The following is a 19,400-nucleotide window of genomic DNA, read 5'->3' as shown; positions in this document are numbered from 1 at the left end:
CATGGAAGACATGGCCCTGAAACGGAAGAAGACTGCAGCCCCTAGGTTCAGCAACGTGTCCCTCGAGGGCCTGTTGGATGCCGTGGAGGCCCAGCCAGGATGTCCTCTACCCCCGCTCTGGCCGCAGGATGGGCAGCAACAGCACTAACCCGGCATGTTGCAGGTGGTGGCAGTGATGGTCAGTGCCAATGCCCTTCAAAAGAGGACAGCCACCCAGTGTTGCAAGAGGATGAATGATCTCCTCCGTTCTGCCAGGGTAAGTCACTCTTCTCCTATCTCTCAACTCACACACTCACAAACCCATCACACATCCACAGGGCCCTCACTCACTGCCTGTTCAAGGGACATCACCATTCACTCTCTCAAACACCTTCATTGTCCTCATCCTGTCCATGGGGCCATTCACCACCCACACAAGCCATACATACTTATCATCTGGCCTGGCAGGCATCCTGCTTACACCTTCTCCATCTGTATTCATGCAGGACAAGCTGGCACACAACAAGAGGGAGAAGTCGCAGACCAGTGGAGGAATTCCCGAAATCAAGGTCCTCATGGACTTTGAAAATAGCCATCCAGATGGCCGGAGATGACCAGGATCGGCCCTGTGCTGATGGTGAGGTCAGTGGTGCTCTACCAAGTGAGGCTCCAGCAGTGTAACATCCATCAGACAACCATGCTGTGAGTGATGTGCCCTGTTTCACAGGCCACTGCCATGTACTAATTATCTCCCCTTGCTTTCACAGGCACACCTGGGAAATAGTCGACAGAGTCCACGACCCAGGGCCTCCAATTGAGCCCCAAAGAAACCTCTGAAGAGGAATCTGAAGGCACTCTCCTTGAAGTCCCATCACAGCGCTCACCCACACCCTCCACTAGTGCAGAGACACACACCTCGGTGGGACCTAGCTTTAGAAGAGCCCCCAGATCACAATCTGGTGAGCACATCGCACTGTCTGACCCACAGTTAGTGGACGCAGGGACTTACCGGATCCCCGGCACTCGGAAGACTGCTGGAGGCCAGAACTTTGCTGAGTCCGAGTCAGATGATGAGCCTCTGGACTTGGTCATGTCACAGTTGCTGGAGCTGCAAACGCAGGCTTGGGAACATCAGGAAAGGATGTCCGCTGCACTCATCAGATTGCAAGGCACGATGGAGGAGACCGTCCGCCTTCACTGTGAGGTGATAGCGCCGGCATGCCAACGCACTGAGGTCCACACTGGTAGGATGGTGGCTGCCATGGAGACCTTGGTCCAGGACTTTGTTCCCCCACTGCTGTGCGGGCTCAACTCCATTGCTGATGCCATAGTTGGCCTCCAACAGCGTGTAGGTGAGGGGGATGCTGGGCAGCTCGATCTCACTCCAGCTACCCCTACTCCTCAAGGAGTCAGTCTGGGGACCCCAGGCGTCCATTGGGAGGAGGATCAGCAGGTGCACAATCCGGTCCCATCTGACTCCCCTCTTCCTGTGGCCTCAGCAGCTCCAGCCCCACAGGCTGAGGAGGGTGTCACTGCCACACAGCAGGACCCCCGTAAGCAGGCCAGGGCCCTCCAGGTCTCCGCCCTCCAGGGGATGCCCGCCAAAGTTATCACAGACAGGGCGTCACAATCAACAGGCTGCCTCCACCTCTGCTGTGGATGTCGGGGGAGCACAATGACATAGCAGCAGGGTTATCAAAGCTAAGGAGAATTAGTTGCACAGCCTGGGCACGGGTGTTAATCACTTGTATAGTCTGTTCACTATTGTCAATAAACTCCCAAGAATGTCTCCCTGCCTTTGGCTCCTTCTTCCGATGAGCAGTGTTCTTGTCACTCAGATGTGAAACCTTTCTGCACAAGATAAAGGCAGGTGTCTCAGTCCAGGGGTCCTTCCCTGTGCTCTGTGCAGCCTTCAGACCAAATTGATGGTCCAGCCTCACACTCCCTGGACACATTACTGATGCCTGCACCTCGATGGTGCTGGTCATTGCTGCCAGAATGTAGTGGGTAGGTGTCACAGAGTTCTCTCATTCTCTCCGTGTGCTCTCACCACCTTTAAGGTGGGGTTGGACCCCATCTCTTCAGCATCTGTGACCAATGATACTGTGCTCCTGAAGGGCTCAGGTGCTGAAGGCGGACAAAGGGTCAGGTGCTTCTAAAGTTTCATGGCTACGTCTCTATGATACGATCCTGATCACAGAGCGCAAGTGATCTACCCTCAGCCAGCCTGGAGTCAGACATTCACAGAGGCTATGTGAAGATTTATGGAGTGTCCTCACTGCATGTCACCATCATCCTCCTGCAGTTGAGTGACTATCGTCGGTGCAGACTCGATGGGCTGAAGGGCCTCTTCTGCACCGTGTGATTCTGTGATTAGGGCCTCCACTGCATCTCCATGACAGGAGCATTCTCACAGAGGGTATTCACACTGCCAGAAGCCAGACTGGAGGCAAACGTTCACAGGTGCGATGTGAGGATCTATGGGGACACCCCACCACATGTCGTCATCATCCTCCACAAATCTAGCAACTACGAGGGCCTCCTAGCTCACCTGCCTTGTCTCACCAGTGTGAGGGCCTCATTCCCGTCATTGATGCCTCTGAGGACCTCCTCACCCTCATCCCCATCGGTGCCCTCCTCATTGGAGGAGATGTGCTGCTCCTCCATCTCCTCTTCAGCCAGCTTGCCCCCCCCATTGGAGCACCAGGTTGTAAAGGGCTGTTATGACACAGCAGTTGGTAAAGGCTGAGTTATTTAAATTCCCAGAGGGAAACTTTAAACAACTATCATAACCTATATTTTCAATGGGTATGTTTGAGATGCAACTCTGAATTCAGAAATGAAAGCTGCCAAGTTTCCAGAGGTTTTTTATGTAAATTAAAATAAATATTTATTAATTTAACAAGGTATTAAACACATACACATGACTACAAATTCCTACCGTAATAACTTTTAAACAAATCCCCAAATTAATCACTCCCAGGTAAATCTTCCCCAAGGCAACAATAACCCATAGACTTAAGCAGACACCAGGCATTTTATCTTACGAATTCAAAATGAGGTCCCTTTCAATTTGATTCCTTTGCAGACAGTTGTAGGCTTACTGGTGGCTTAGACCTCACATGTCTCTAACTTCCGCACACAAAACACTTCTGTATATACCTAACCTTCCCTTTGAATGCAAATTCTCTTAGTATCACCAGGCCCTTTGAATGCCACCTATTCTAACAATAAAACCTTTTTAATAGTACCAGTTTTATTAGTAATATAAACATTGCTTGGTGTCTCCTAGCTAGGTGCAAGATTTCACCCCCAGCCTTTGAATGGTTTATTCAACAAAATGCAAATGTACATCAAAACTACTATACATCAAAGTACCCAGACTAGCTGGTTTTAATCCAATTAAGACACAGACTCCACTACAAGTCCAATTTAAAATAATTTCCAATAACATTATATACATTAATATCTTAATGACAAGGGCGCAACAGATGACGATGATGTGTGACACCCTCTGTGGACTGTATTGCAGGGCTCCACCAGACCGGTCCAGGCACTGGAACCTTACCTTCAGCATCCCAATGGTCTGCTCCATCAAGTTGCAAGTTGCAGCTTGAGCCTCATTATAGCGTCGCTCTGCTGCAGTCTGAGGCCGCCGCATGGGTGCCATCAGCCATAGCCTCTGTGGGCAGCCCTTGTGTTGTAAGGGTGGCCCAGTTACTACTATTGTTGATAGAGTTGATCTGCAGACACTTCTTGGGTGGAAACATTAAGTTTTATTTACAATGTACTCAGCAGCAACTACACGCGTGCTTTCAAATCCAACTCTATCTCTACACTGTCCTGAAGGAGCCCGCACTTCTCTCCTATTGGTTACTATGGATCATGTGATCTTCCTTAACACGTTTTATTCTTAAAGGTACATTACACACTTAATAAAACCATAATTACTACATTCCTCTGCCTTTAACTTGGCTATACATATTATATTTACAAGTGCAAATTTTTCAAGACAACATAGTATTTACACTGGGTAAAGAATTTACAGATTCAGTCTTCCAGGTGGTTTCCTGGTAAGTGTGGAACGTCGCAGCTCCACAACTTCAGATTCTTTGTCAGGAACCTCCTTTTCCAGAGTTGCCTGAACATCAGGTGCTTAGGTGGGCACTTGCAGTCCTATATCCTCAACTCTTACAGGAACATCAGGCATGTCAGTCCTGCGTTGAGTCTCCTCAACAGGAAACACAGATCCAGTCATGATCACTGGTGGAACCAAATCTTGGTGATTTGTCTCTCTCTTCCTTAAATGGTCGACATGTTTAGGGATGATCCGTCCTTCCAACTCAAAGTGGTAAGATAGAGGTCCAGTCACTGCACTTATTTCACCCGGTAACCACTTTGGTCTTTCCCCGAAGTTCTTCACATATACCGGCTCTCCCACGGTAAATTTCCTCTTGTGACAATGCCAGTCGTGTCTAGTTTTCTGGCTTCCCTGATTCCTTTCCACCTTCCCCTCTAAATTCGGCATTATTAAGCTCAATCTCTTCCTGAGTCGGCATTTCAACAATAACTCCACAGGTGTGACACCTGTTGTTGTGTGAGGGGTGGTCCTGTAATGATAAAGAAAGCATGCTAGCTTGGTTGTTAAGGAATCGCCGGTTAGCTTTTTCATGCCAGACTTGACCGTTTGAACTGCCCTTTCAGCCAGTCTGTTTGAGGAAGGTCGGTACGGTACAGTTTCACATCAGTGGTACCATTGAGGCTGATAAACCGTTGAAACTCAGCACTTGTAAATGCCGTGCCATTATCGGAAACGACTACTTCTGGTTGTCCGTGGATGGCAAAACTCTGATGTAGTTTCTCAATTGTAGTGCCCGACGTTTGTGACTTCACCTCATAAATGTCCAACCATTTTGAATGGGCATCGACAATGAGCAGAAACATTGTTCTCAGGAAAGGCCCAACGTAGTCAATGTGTAACTGCACCCAGGGTCTACCTGGCTACTCCCATGGGTGTAATGGAGCAACTTTTGCATAAAAGCAAAAAACTGCGGATGCTGGAAATCCAAAACAAAAACAGAAACAGAAATACCTGGAAAAACTCAGCAGGTCTGGCAGCATCGGTGGAGAAGAGCACGGTTGACGTTTCAAGTCCTCATGACCCTTCAACAGAACTTTTTTGCAGTTGCTGACATTGCACACAGTGCTTTACTAAACTCTCTATTTCACCATCCATCCCAGGCCACCATAGATAGCTGCATGCTATGGTCTTCATTCGAGAAATTCCTGGATGGGCACTGTGTAGTTCAATTAAAAGTGGCTCCCTTCCCTTTGGAGGAACAATCACTCGTGCTCCCCACAACAAGATGCCATTCTGGCTGGTTATTTCATGTCTTCTGTTAAAGCACAGTTTCATTTAATCAGATACTGGCTCCTGTGAACAACTCTGTAGCACTTGTTCTTATAGTTGAGATAGGACTGGGTCTCGACTTGTCCAGTATCTGATCTGTCGAGGATATACCGGCGAGGAATCTAAGAAATTTAACAGCAACACAAGTTCCTGTGGAACTGGGGTGTACTCATCATTTTATTGTAAAGGCAAATGACTAAGGGCATCGGTGTTTGCGATGTGATTGCCAGGCCTGTGTACGAAAGTGTATTCGTATCCTGCCAGAATTAAAGCCCATCGTTGTTCTCTTGCTGAGGCTATAGGTGGTATAGCCTTGTCCTCACTAAACAATCCTAGCAATGGTTTGTGGTCTGAAGTGATTGCAAAATGGTGGCCGTGTATCTACTGGTGAAATTTCTTGACACCAAAGATGATGGACAGGTCTTTTTCTATCTGCGAGTTTCCCTTTTCCGCTATGGTGAGCGTTTCTGATATGTAACCTATTGGCTGTTCCGTGCTGTCGTCCATCCGATGAGAGAGCACTGCTCCCACTCCGTAGGGAGATGTGTCACACATCAGCACCAATTCTTTCGTCTGGTCATAAGAGTGCAACAATTGGTTCACCTTTATAAAAGCTTCTTTCTGGGGCGCCTCCCAAGACCAACATTGGTCCTGTTTGAGCAGAGAATGTAGTGGGGCCCAGCACTGTAGACAAATTTTGTAAGAAGCACTCATAACAATTGATCATCCCTAGGAATGATTTGAATTTTAAAGCGTTCTTTGGCGCAGGTGCCTCTCTTACGGCTCTCACTTTCCCCTCAACTGGATGGAGGCCCTGTGAGTCTACCCGGTGACCCAAATAGATTACCTCCCTCGCTTGGAACATTCACCTTTCCTTTTTTTAAACACACTCCAGCTTGCAAGAAACGTTTTAAGACTTCTTCTAAGTTTGCCAAATGCTCTTTTTCAGTGAATATGACCAGGGGCAGTTCCTGCAGTAAGCTTTCCATTGTTCTCTGAAAGATGATGCAAACTGAGGAGGCACTGAAAGCCAATAGTGTACATTGGTACAACCCTTTGTGGGTATTAATTGTGACATATTCCCAGGAGGCGTTATCCAACTCTAATTGTTGATAAGCATGACTCATGTCAAGCTCTGTATAAGTTGTCCCTCCTGCTAACTTGGCATACAGGCCTTCGATTTTTGGAATGTCTGCCTAGCTTTGTGGAGCATCCGCGACGCTGAGCAAGCCGTGGTCAGCATGTGTAGCGAGGTGGTCACACCGCAGGTGAAGATTACACAGGCAGAAAGGGAATGGGCGACCATCAGGAACAGTAAAAGACTCAGGAAGGTAATGCAGGAGTCCCCTGTGGTCATCCCCCCCTCTCTAACAGATATAGCGCTTTGGATACTGTTGGGGGGTGGATGGCCCCTCAGGGGAAAGCAGCAACAGCCGAGGTCACGGCACCGTGGGTGGCTCTGCTGCTCAGAGGGGCGGGAGGAAAACAAGTGGCAGGGCTATAGTGAGAGGGGATTCGATAGTCAGGGGCACAGATAGACACTTCAGTGGCCGCAAACGTGAATCAAGGATGGTATGTTGCCTCCCTGGTGCCAGGGTCCAGGATGTCACGGAGCGGCTGCAGGACATTCTGGGGAGTGAAGGTAAACAGCCACTGGTCGTGGTACACATTGGTACCAATGACATAGGTAAACTAAGGGATAAGGACCTGCATGCTCAGTACAGGAAGTTAGGAGATAAATTAAAGAGAGGGCATGAAAAAAGATTAGCAAGTAAAGTTAAAGATAACCCAAAGATGTTTTACCAATACATTAATGCTAAAAGGTTAGTTAAGGAAAAAGTGGGACCTATCAGAGATGAAGATGTAAACTTGTGTGCAGATGCAGAGGCTGTGGGAAGGGTTTTGAATGAATATTTTGTCTCCGTGTTTACAAAGGAAAGGGAGGATGTAGATATAGCAGTCCAGGAGGAACACTGCGAGATATTGGACAGGATAGTCATAAAGAGAGAGGAAGTACTCGAAGGGTTGAAATCCTTGAAAGTTGATAAGTCACCAGGGCCAGATGGATTGTTTCCGAGGCTGCTGAAGGAAGTCAGGGAGGAGATAGCAGATGCTCTGAGGATGATTTTCCAATCTTCACTAGATACAGGGGAGGTACCGGAGGACTGGAGAAACGCAAACGTAGTTCCATGGTTTAAAAAGGGATCAAAGGAAATGCCAAACAATTATAGGCCAGTTAGTCTTACATTGGTGGTGAGCAAATTAGCAGAATCAATCCTGAGAGAGAGGGTTAACTGTCATGTGGAAAGGCATGGACTAGTCAGGGATGGTCAGCATGGATTTATTAAAGGAAGGTCTTGCCTCACAAATTTGATTGAATTCTTTGATGAAAGTGACAAGAAGGGTTGATGAAGGTAGTGCAGTGGATGTTGTGTACATGGATTTTAGCATGGCAGATTGGTCAGGAAAGTAAAAGCCCATGAGATTCAGGGTAATGTAGAAACAAAGGGTAATGGTCGATGGATGCCCTTGCGAATGGAAAGTTGTCTCAAGTGGTGTTCCACAGGGATCGGTGTTGGGACCCTTGCTGTTTGTGTTATATATTAACGATTTGGACGTGAACGTGGGGGGCACGATTGGGAAATTTGCAGATGACACAAAGATTGGCCGAGTATTGGATAGTGTAGAGGATAGCCATAATCTCCAAAACGATATAGATAGGTTGGTGGAGTGGGTGGTAAAGTGGCAGATGGATTTTAACATAGAGAAGTGTGAGATCATACATTTAGGGAGGTCAACAGTTACAGGGATTACAGAATAAATGGGAATATACTAAGAGGGGTAGATGAAGTGAGAGATCTTGGCGTACAAGTACACAGGTCCCTGAAGGCAGCAGTTCAAGTAAACAAGGTTGTAAAGAAGGCATATGGTTTGCTCTCCTTCATTGGCAGAGGTATAGAATATAAAAGTAAGGATATAATGTTGGAATTGTATAAAACACTGGTGAGGCCACAACTGGAGTATTGTGTGCAGTTCCGGTCACCACATTACAGGAAGGATGTAATAGCCCTGGAGAGAGTGCAGAGGAGGTTTACAAGAATGTTGCCAGGGTTAGAAAAGTGTAGCTATGAAGAGAGGTTGGATAGGTTGGGGTTATTTACCTTAGAACAAAGAAGGCTGAGAGGTGACTTGATTGAGGTGTACAAAATTATGAGGGGAATAGATAGAGTGGACAGGATAAAATTGTTTCCCTTGGTGGAGAATTCTAGAACCAGGGGACATAGATTCAAGATAAGTGGCAGAAAGTGTAGGGGGAACATGAGGAAGAACTTTTTTATGCAGAGGGTAGTGGGTGTCTGGAATTCGCTGCCCAAGTTGGTGGCAGAGGCAGAAACTCTAAACTCTTTTAAAAAGTACCTGGATCTGCACCTTAAGTGCTGTAAGCTGCAGGGCTATGGGCCGGGTGCAGGAAGGTGGGATTAGAAAGGGCACCTGGGTGTCCTCAGGCTGGCATGGACAAGATGGGCCGAATGGCCTCCTTCTGTGCTGTTATTTTTCTATGGTTCAATGGTTCTTAGCTACTTTGTTAAGCGTCAGTTTGTAGTCTCCACAAATTTGAACGCTTTGGTCAAGCTTAAGGACGGGGACTATGGGTGCTGCCCATACTGAGAACTGCACAGGTTGTATAAACAAACTGTCTAGTCTGTTCAGCTCAGCGTCGACTTTTTCTCACAGGGCATTTGGCACCGGTCTCGCCTTCATGAAGTGAGGGGTTGCTTCCAGATCCACATAAATCTTTGCCTGCAGGTTTGGATTTTCCCCAGTGCGTCCTTAAAGACCCCAGGAGGCTTGGCCCCTCTCCAGCTACCACTGTCAAGTGTAACTTTGCCAATCGGCTTCCATAATGGACAGTTACTCTGCTTATGTCTTTTTCTTGAATGTCTCCACCCATGTATGTTTTGAGCTTGGCAACTGTTTCTCTTAAACTTAATTGATGTTCACCATTATTCAGGTATCTGAAGGTGTGTTCCCCAATTACTGTAGTGGAAGCTCCCGTGTCCACTTCCATTCTAACAGGTCTGCCGTTTACTTTCACTGTGACAAATATTGGTACTGTATTTCCAACTTTCAGATTAAACAATGAGTAATTGTCTGAATTTGTTGTTTCAGGTTCTTCTACATTGTAGATGTCATTGGGCTTCTTCTATTGTTTACAAGCCTGCTTGAATCTTTCCTTGTCCATTTCTGTGACAATAGTAGTATTCAATTTTTTTAAACTGCCAATCGCTAAAAGACTGCTTGTTTCCACCTCTATTAAAATTATTCTTCGATTTTGCTGCTAAGTTATTTTTCTTTATTCTTCAGCTAGCGGGGGCTGTTTCCCGCTACTCAGCAGAGTCTTGCATTTTCACATTTCTTCCGGCTGAGGTTTCCCAACCGATGTGGAGGACGGTGCCGTTTGGCACACCCTGTATTGCTTTGGGATCTCTTACAGCGCTTTCCATGGCCCAACTCTAGCACCCCCTTGAAATCCAAATTCACTTCAGACAATAATCTTTTCTGAATAATGTCTTCATTCACGCCACACACTAAACGATCTCTGAGCATGTCGTTTAGAGACGTACCGAACTCATAATGTTCCGCTAGCTGCTTCAGATTTGCCAAGTAGCATGCAATTGTCTCACCCGGGGCTCTATTTCGTGAATTAAACCTGAGCCTCTGTATCGTGACAGAGGGGCTTTGGTTGAAAATGACCCTTCACGAGGTCCACCAATTCATTGAAATTATTTGAATCTGGAGCACTGGGTGCCATCAAACTTTGAATCAGACCGTAGGTTTTGCTCCCACAAGTACTCAAGAGGATTGCTCGCCTCTTCTCTTCCCCCGTAATCTCATTTGCTTGAAAAAAGAACTTGAGGTGTTCTATGTAATTGAGACCAATCATCTATGGCTGGTTCAAAAGGATAATTCTCCCAAATTGTGGCATTTTGAGAGGGGATAACTTCTTCAATTCTAACAGAGCTTGCTACTCACTGGGCGAGGTACAGTGCCAATTTCTTTCTAACCTGATTTCTTCTGTTCAATCCTGTTTTATCCTTGTCGCCAGTTTGTTGTGAGGGTGGCCAAGTTGTTACTATTGTTGATAGAGTTCATCTGCAGACACTTCTTGCTGGAACCATTAAGTTTATTTACAATGTACTCAGCAGCAACTACACGTGCGCTTTCAACTCCAACGCTATCTTTACATTGTCCTGATGTAGCCCACACGACTCTTCCATAGGTTATTACAGATCATGTGATCTTCCTTAACAAGTATTATTCTTAAAGGTACATTACACACTAAATAAAACCATAATTATTACAACTTGTCCCCGAGGAGCCATCCTTGCAGCTTCTGTGGACCTGCTGCACATTCAATGAATGGAACCTCTTGCAGATGATGTAGTCCACTGTGTGGTGCGATGGAAATCTGAGCACCACATGAGTGCAGTCGATTGCACCCTGCACCTGTGGGAAACCTGAAACCTGGGAAAATCCAATCACTCTTGCATCCTGACTCTCCTGGTCCCAGGCGAAAGGCACAAAGTTGTGTGCCCTTGCAAAGATGGTATCCATGACTTCATGGATGCACTTGTGGGTGGAGACTTGTGAGAGTCCACAGAGGTCACCTGTGGAGTCCTGAAAGGAACCACTGGCATAGTAATTGAGCGCCGCAGTCACTTTCACGGCCACTGGCAGTGGATGCCCTCCATGCTGAATCCTGCAGTAGCTGGCAGATGTGACCAATGAGTTCCCTAGACATGCGCAGTCTTCGGCGACACTGGTTCTCAGTCACCTGCAGTGATGAAACGCACCATCTATAGACCCTGGAGCACTTGGTGGAACTTTGATGCCTCTGTGTTGCTTGAGTGGGCAGATAAGCTAGGAGCCCAACCCTAATCTTAAGAATGTGGCTGCACCTGAACTGTCTCAGTTGCAGAGGAATGGTCACTTCATACAGGTTTCCCAAGTGCGTGGCCACTTCCCTTGCCCACCTTGAATGCTTTTGCACTATATTTAATAGTAGGGCTACCCTTAACTCCCCCCTCCCCCCACCACCAGTCGCCTCAACGATAGGGCTACCCTTAACTCCCCCCACCCCCCACCACCAGTCGCCTCAACGATAGGGCTACCCTTAGCTCCTCACCCCCCCACCCCTCCCCCCCCCTCCAACACGAGTTGCCTCAACAGCAGGGCTGCCCTTAACCCCAACACCCCTGAAGCTTGAAGTCCAACAGGCAACCCTGATGAGTGCTGCACAACATTACTGTGTACTCTCCTCCGAGTTCCCGTCAAAGTGCAGGCCACCTAGTGCATGCCTTTTCCGTGCTGTTGTGTTATGTGCTGCTTTACCGCCGACATGGACAGACGATCCAGTGGGTGGGGGCAATTCCGGCGGGGCTAGCCTGATAATGCTATGCTGATGTATTACAATGAGGTGCCCGACGTCCGATGGCTGGAAACGCGGCCCACCATCAGCGGGCCGAGCGGACAATCGCGAACTGGTTCCCCGCCATCGTAAAACCAATCGCACCATGTTGTCCACTCATGCCACCGATCTCGCCCAACGCCAGTGGGTGTGGAAAATTCCACCCCGTGTGTTAAGAAGAGGCCAAGTTGAGTTTTAGTTTCACTTTAAAAGGTGCCTGCATTTCTATTGAGTTTTACGACTCTAAGAGAGGTCAAGCAAACACAAGAGTAGAAAAACTGGGCTGCTGCTGAGCAACAGGGGTCCAGAGAGGCAGGCACACCTACACACAGAAAAACTAAAGAAACAGCAGTTTTGAGTTCAGTTAGGAGCAACTGCCATCAGAAACAACCTAGAAGGGGCAGATAGGTAATCCCAAGTTTAAGAAGAAAGTCCCCAAATATAGGGAGTGGGACAGGAAAAAGCCCCAAGCAGACTTTCTCGTCAAAGGAAGGACAGGTTCTTGGAAAAAAGGTCCTGTTAACTGAAGTTGAGAATGAGGGGCAGAGAGGAAGGCTCCAAGCTTCAAGTTAAAGAGACAAAAGCTGCAGGAAGCAGATTCAAAGCAATATAAAGGCTTGTAAGAAGTCAGAAAGTCCAAAAATACAACTGAAGGTCTGTAACTCTTTGCTATGGGCATGTGAAGCAGTGGTTTACTGTTAACAGCTGGGTCAGTGAGAGACAGTGTGTGGAAGAACACTTGAATGCGTGTAGTGACTCAAGGGAGAGGAATTACCTGAAGGGGCAAAGAAAGCGGGCACAGTTGAGATCATAGCGTGGCATTTAAAACTGGAAGGGGTGATAGCGAGGCCATATCCTCCAGTGGGTGAGTCAATTGAGTTAGCTAAGATCTGATTGCGAATGAAGCCACTTGAACATGAAAAGGATCTGAAAAACTTAACTTGGAGGCAAAAGAATAAGAAAAGGAAAGGGAAAGAGCACTTGGGAAGCTGGAATTGGAATTTCAGGCAAGAGAGAAGGAACAAGAAAGGGAATACCAGCTTAAAAGGCTGGAAGTTAAAAAAAAGAGGCCTCAGATGCTGAGGAAAGTTCTGGTGATGAAAAAACCTTCAACCCGAAACCAAATGTTTAAATTTGCACAACCCTCCCAATGTTTGAGGAAAGGGATGTAGGAGCATACTTTATTTCATTTTAAAAGGTGGCTAAGCAAATGAATTGGCCAAAAGAAATCTGGACATTACTTTTACAGTCTAGGTTGGTAGGTAGAGCTCATGTGATTTATGCTTCACTTTCAGAAGAGATATGAGTGGATTATGATGCAGTAAAAAAGGCTAATCTGAGTGCATATGAGTTAATCCCTGGGGCATACAGGAATTTCAGAATGTAAGGAAACAGCCTAGGCAGACCTATTTTGATTTTGGGAGGGTAAAACAATGTAAATTTGACTGTTGGAATAGGGCATTAAAGATAGAGACAATGTATGAAGCTCTTGGGGAAATAATTCTCCGGGAAGAATTTGAAGATTCACTTCCTTCTGCAGTTAGAACCCATGTTGAAGACCAGAAGGTTAAAACAGCTGGACAGGCAGCAGAGAAGGCAGACAATTATGAACTGGTCCATAGATCTAAACTCTTTTTCCGTCATCTCTACAAACCCGGGAACGGTAGGAGATAGGAAGGTGAAGGGAAGGCAAGTAGCCAGGGAAGAGAAGGGACAATTGAGAATTCCCAGGAAATTTCTCCTTAGGCCAGAAGGAAGGTGCTGAGGGTAGAAGTGAGATTTGAAAGCTTAAGGGTTCCCATTGTGACAAGGTGGGGCATGTTAGGCCAGATTGCTGGAAATTAAATGGTAGACCTATTGCAGTAGTAGGAATCCTCATGAAAGATTGCGCCAGAAAAGGAAATGGTTATTAAAACTGTAGCAGTGGTGCAGGTGAAATGTGTTCCTGCAGAAAATACAGGGAAGGGGGATATGGTTCAGGATAGTCCAGTGAATTCTTCTTTGACTACTGGTGAAGGAAGCCTGGCTAACAGGGGTTCTGGATGTTTTGTTTCAAAGGGAGAAGTGTTCCCTTACTCCTCCAAGTAAAGTGGAGGCCGGGTCACTGAGCATATTCAAGAAAGAAATTGATTATATTTTTGGATATTAGGGGCATCAAGGAGTATGGAGAGAGAACGGGAATATGACATTGAGATAGAGGATCAGCCATGATAATGTTGAATGACGGAGCAGACTCAAAGGGCCGAATGGCCTACTCCTGCTCCTAGTTTCTATGATTCTATTAAAGTTTTGAGAGATACAGGGGCAGATCAATCATTGATGGTGGCTGACGATACAATTTGTGTTCCGGATAGTTTTATGACGGAAAAAGTATTAATAAGAGGTATGAATTAAATTTGTGAACCTGCTTATTTGTGTGAAATCAACCTACAAAGTCACTTCATAAATGGAATTGTGGGAATTATTCCTGTATCACTTATTGAAGGGGTGGATTTTATTCTGGGTAATGATTTGGCTAGTGGAGACAGTAATGTGGTGGCGACTGTATTGCAGCAGGCGGTTGACCATATTGATCTTAACCAACTTAAGAAAGCTACTGTGGCCAACAATGAGACCCTTACGGCCGATAACTTGTAGTTGAAGGAAAACCTGATTAACGTAGAAAATCAATGTTCATGTACGAAACAGGAGTTTGCTAAAGAAAAAAGAGAATTGGTGAGAACAATTGAGAATCAGTCACAGAAAGTAGAACACTTTTTGCTTTTATTATAACAGAAAGTAGAACACTTGACTGAGGACTTGAAATGTCTAAATGATAAAGTGTAGAGGCAAACTTAACAAAGGTCAATCTTCAGTCAAAACTTGATGAACTTCAAGCATCAGCGGTCTCTATGAAATATCGTGGAAAATGCCTTGATCAGGAAAAGGAATTGTTGGCAAATCAGAATAACTGGTTGAATGCAGAACTAAAAACCAAAACTAACAAACTACTAGAACTTTGTTGGGAAAAGAGCGGTGAGATTCTTGAACTTCAATGCAAACTGGAGAAGGTGAAGGGCAAGATGTGTGAGATGGAGGGATACAGTTCCAAAGTTGTTTCTGTGAATAAAAATTCATCACCGAATTGAGGTCCAATTGAGCAAAGAACTGATCTAAGTAAAATTACTAATGTATCAACCTTAGTAATGGACAGTATGAAAACAACTAATGAGACTGCAGAATTGGAAATCAAAAATTGACTCTTCCGGGTCAACGATCAGAGAGACAGATCTACAAGTGCTTGCCAATGTTAATATACAAAATACAGCAGTTGGAATCCAGGCAAGTGGACAGTTTGCAAAAGACCATCCAAGACCTGTAAAGGAGTGGAATGATATAGTTGGTGAGTTATGTAAAAGAGTTGAAGGGTTGAAAGGTATTATGAAACTCAACAGGGAGACTATGATTGATGCGGCTCAAGGAGAAGCGGAAAAGGCCAGTTTGAAAAGGGACCTGGAGAAGCAACAATGTCATGAAAAGTTTAAAGACCTAACCAAGCAGGAGTACAAAACGCTTTTGTGTGAACATAAAAAAAACCTCAAAGACATCCTTGAAGCAGCTAAAAAGGGATTTTAAGCAGAGAAGAAATGAGATGTGAACTCAGAAAAATGCCATTTTGACTTTGCTAAGTCGAAATGAGAAATTGTCACATTTGAGTTCGGAGAATGAGCTTGAAGATGGAATTATGCCTATAGCGAATGAAGAGGTCGATTGGGCTGTGGATTTAAAGGAAACATTCTTTGCTGAGTTAAAGACTGGGAATAAGAGGAAAAGGAAACATAAGTGTTGAATTATGATAATACTAAAATGTACAAATTCTACTAATCTTGTTACATTTATTGACTTTGTTTTGCTTAAGTCTTCGTAATTGCGCAATATGATGTGTAATTGCGAAGCAAAATGGAAAATTTGTTTGTATAATAGATAATAAGCTATTGTTAGGTGTTTATGATGCTAAGTTTGTGTGAAGTGGATGTGAGGTCATTGTAAAGAAACCACTGTTGTGACGCTTTCCTTCTTCCAAAGGGTGAGGTGTTAGGAAATAGACGCAGTTTAAGTAAGTTATATTTGTATTTGTGGGTGTTAGGTATGAGTTTTAGCTCGTCTGGCCAGTGCGAGGGCCTCGTCCCCATCATTGTCGCCTTTAAGGACATCTTCACCCTCATCCCCGTCGGTGTCCTCGGAGGAGGAGGAGGAGACCCCCAGTTCCTCCATCTCCTCCTCAGCCAGCTCCTCACCCCGTTGCAGCACCAGGTTGTAAAGGGCGCAGCAAATGACAACAATGTCTCACACCCTCTGTGGATTATACTGTAGGGCTCCACCAGGCTGGTCCCGGCACCAGAACCTCATTTTCAGCATCCTGATGATCTGCTCCACCAAGTTGCGAGTTGCAGCATGAGCCTCGTTACAGCGTCGCTCTGCTGCAGTCTGAGGCCGTCGCACGGGTATCATCAGCCACGGCCTCTGCGGGTAGCCCTTGTCCCTGCAGAGCCATCCCTGCAGCTTCTGTGGACCCTGGAAGACTTCAGGGATCTGTGACCGACTGAGAATGTAGGAGTTATTTACACTCCCTGGAAACCATGTGCATACCTGCAGGATGCATTTCTGATGGTCGCACACCAGCTGCACATTCAGTAAATGGAACCCCTTGTGGTTGACATAGTTAACCATGTGTTGCAACGGAGATCTGAGTGCCACACGCCATGTGAGTGCGGTTGTTGGCACCCTGCACCTGTGGGAAACCCGAGACCTGGGAAAATCCAATCACTCTTGCATCCTGGCTGTCCTGGTCCTGGGTGAAATGCACAAAGTTGTGTGGCCCTCACAAAGATGGTATCCATGACGTCATGGATGCATTTGTGGGTGGAGGCTTCTGAGATCCCACAGAGGTCACCTGTGGAGCCCTGAAAGGAGCCACTGGCCTAGAAATTGGGCACCACAGTCACTTTCCCGGCAGGGCAGTGGATGCCCTCCATGTGCCCGTGAGCCAGATCCTGCAGTAGCTGGCAGATGTGACTGACCTGTTCTCTAGATATGCACAGTTTCCGGCCACACTGGTTCTCGGCCATCTGCAGGAATGAAAGGCGGAGCCTATAGACCTTGGGCCTAGATAAGTGTCAACCAACGACGGGTCGCTGTGGCTCTTCAGTGGCCTGTGCGGGAGCCCCAGCTGCCCCTTCTTCCAGAGAGTGCTACTCCTTCCTCTGCGGAGCCAGGAGGCTCAGTCGCTCTCTGCTCCATCGTCTTCAATCTCTTTAAGCCACAAGGCATACAGCTAGTTCACCAGGCTGCATGATCTTGATGTACTCTGCCTTCAGGATGAAAGAGAGGGACGCATGGGTTAGCTTGGGTGTACTACGAACCTCTCTTGGTTAAGTCTGAAGGCCCCTTAATGCATCCCGGAGAGTGGTGGCCACCACCTGGATGGCCAGAGTTTATTACGCTGCATGGCTGCCCAAAACCCCACCCACCTCCGCCCCACTTCACCTGACCGATTGGCAGCAGCTTTGCCCACTGGACTGCACGCTGTGCTCTCAGCTCAGGCACTGACATTCTCCTAACCCGTACTGCAAGGCTACGCTGTTAGCTTGAACCATGGGGGAGACTGGTCCAAACCGGGATGATGACATTGCAAAGGGGCTGTGAGCACCTCCACCAGTGACTGCGCCACGACCAGCTTTAGCAAGGAGACTGTACAACGTGTGCAGTCGTCCAATTGTTCTGCAGTCCACTAAAAGGCACATTAGTTTGCAGTCTGTTCCCAAGGGGTGAAAAGCTCTGGAGCACTTGGTGGCATTTTGATGCCTCTGCGTTGCTTGAGTGGGCAGAGACGCTGGAGGCCCGACTCTTAACTTATCAATGTGGCTGCGCCTGAACTGTCTGAGGTGCAGAGGAATGGTCACCTTATACAAGGTGTCCCTAATGCGTAGGTGCTTCCCTCGCCCACCCCGCCCCCCCCACTCCACACATGCTTGTGCACTACCTTCAACCAGCCCTTGCCCCCCACCCCCCACCCCTGACACACCTCAACTGCAGGGCAGCCCTTGCAACCCCTCGTTCCCACAACGCACCTCAACATTGACGTCAAGCCCGGCGACCCGGGCGAGCATTCCTGTGCGCTCACCTCCGCGTTCCCCTCAAAAGTGCAGCCCGCCAAGTGCACGCCTTATATATATATATATATGCTGGTGTGAAACACGTCGGCGTGCAATCGGTATCCAGCAATTCCAGCGGGCTGGCCCTATAATGACGTGCCGGTGCATTACAGTGAGGGACCCGACACCTGATGGCAGGGAACGCGGCCCACCATCGGCGGGCGGAGCGGACGATCGCAAACGTTTTTCACGGCGCCGCGGAACCAATTTTTTTGGCCTCCTCGCCATATCGTCCGCTCACGCCACCGAACACGCCCGACACCAGCGGGGCACAGAAAGTCCCAACCGTTAAACTCAAGCCTGAGGCCTTGTTGTCACTTTAGATTTATGGAGACAAGAATGAGAACAACTCTGTTGCAAACATCAATTACCATGCGTAAAGAAAACAGAGCGCCAGACAATAATTGGAATGGTGTTTTCATCTGTGCCAGAAAACAATACCTCGGAGATAGAATTCTTGTGGGAGTGCGCCTAGTTTCCCATGTTGCCAAAGCGATTTCCTTCAAATTGTGGCATTTGCCACAATCAAGTATGCTTTTGTTGGTCGGACAGGGCTAATTTCCTGAAGTCATGTTTCTACTGCGAGTTATTATCAGTGGAGCGCGGAGGCATTGGGTATCGAATGACAGGCCTGTTTTCATAGAGATAAAAACAAAAAAACCGCAGATGCTAGAAATCCAAAACAAAAACAAAAATACCTGTAAAAGCTCAGCAGGTCTGGCAGCATTGGCGGAGAAGAGCAAAGTTGACGTTTCGAAGCACTGTTCACCGCCATCGGACGTCGGGGACCTCATTGTAATACATCGGCATATCATTGTAAGCTTAGCCCGCTGGACTCAGTTAGCACCACCCCCCCCCCCCCCCCCCACCCCCCCCCCCCCCCCCCGCCAAATATTTGCATTCCCACCCTACAGGGCAGGCTTGGCTTAACATCTCATCCAAAAAAAATGACACTTTCGGCAGTGCAGTACTCCCTCAGCACTGCGCTGGAGTGTCAGCCTCTGTTATGTGACCTTCAGGCAACTGCTGCATCAATCTTTTATGACGTCGGTTCACCTCAAGCCAACACTGGTGGCATTTGTCAGTTCTGTCAGGCACCCTTGTGCTGCATCATCAGTCACCATCACCTTGTTTATTCGGGTCAATACGTAAGTTACTTGCTTCAGAGAATGAAGAGAATAACTCAAAAGAGAGACAGAGAGAGAGAGAGGGAGAGAAATTGAGGGATAAAGAGAGAAAAAGAATGCCTAACTTCATCCATGTGGCAAGATTGCCAAAAATGCACATCATAATGATGGCAACCACATTAGCAATCGGTGTGCCTAACAATATGTCACAGAGAAGGTAG

This window comes from Cetorhinus maximus, chromosome 4 (assembly GCF_964194155.1).
Source record: "Cetorhinus maximus chromosome 4, sCetMax3.hap1.1, whole genome shotgun sequence".
Lineage (NCBI taxonomy): Eukaryota > Metazoa > Chordata > Chondrichthyes > Lamniformes > Cetorhinidae > Cetorhinus > Cetorhinus maximus.
This window is presented reverse-complemented; position numbering follows the sequence as displayed.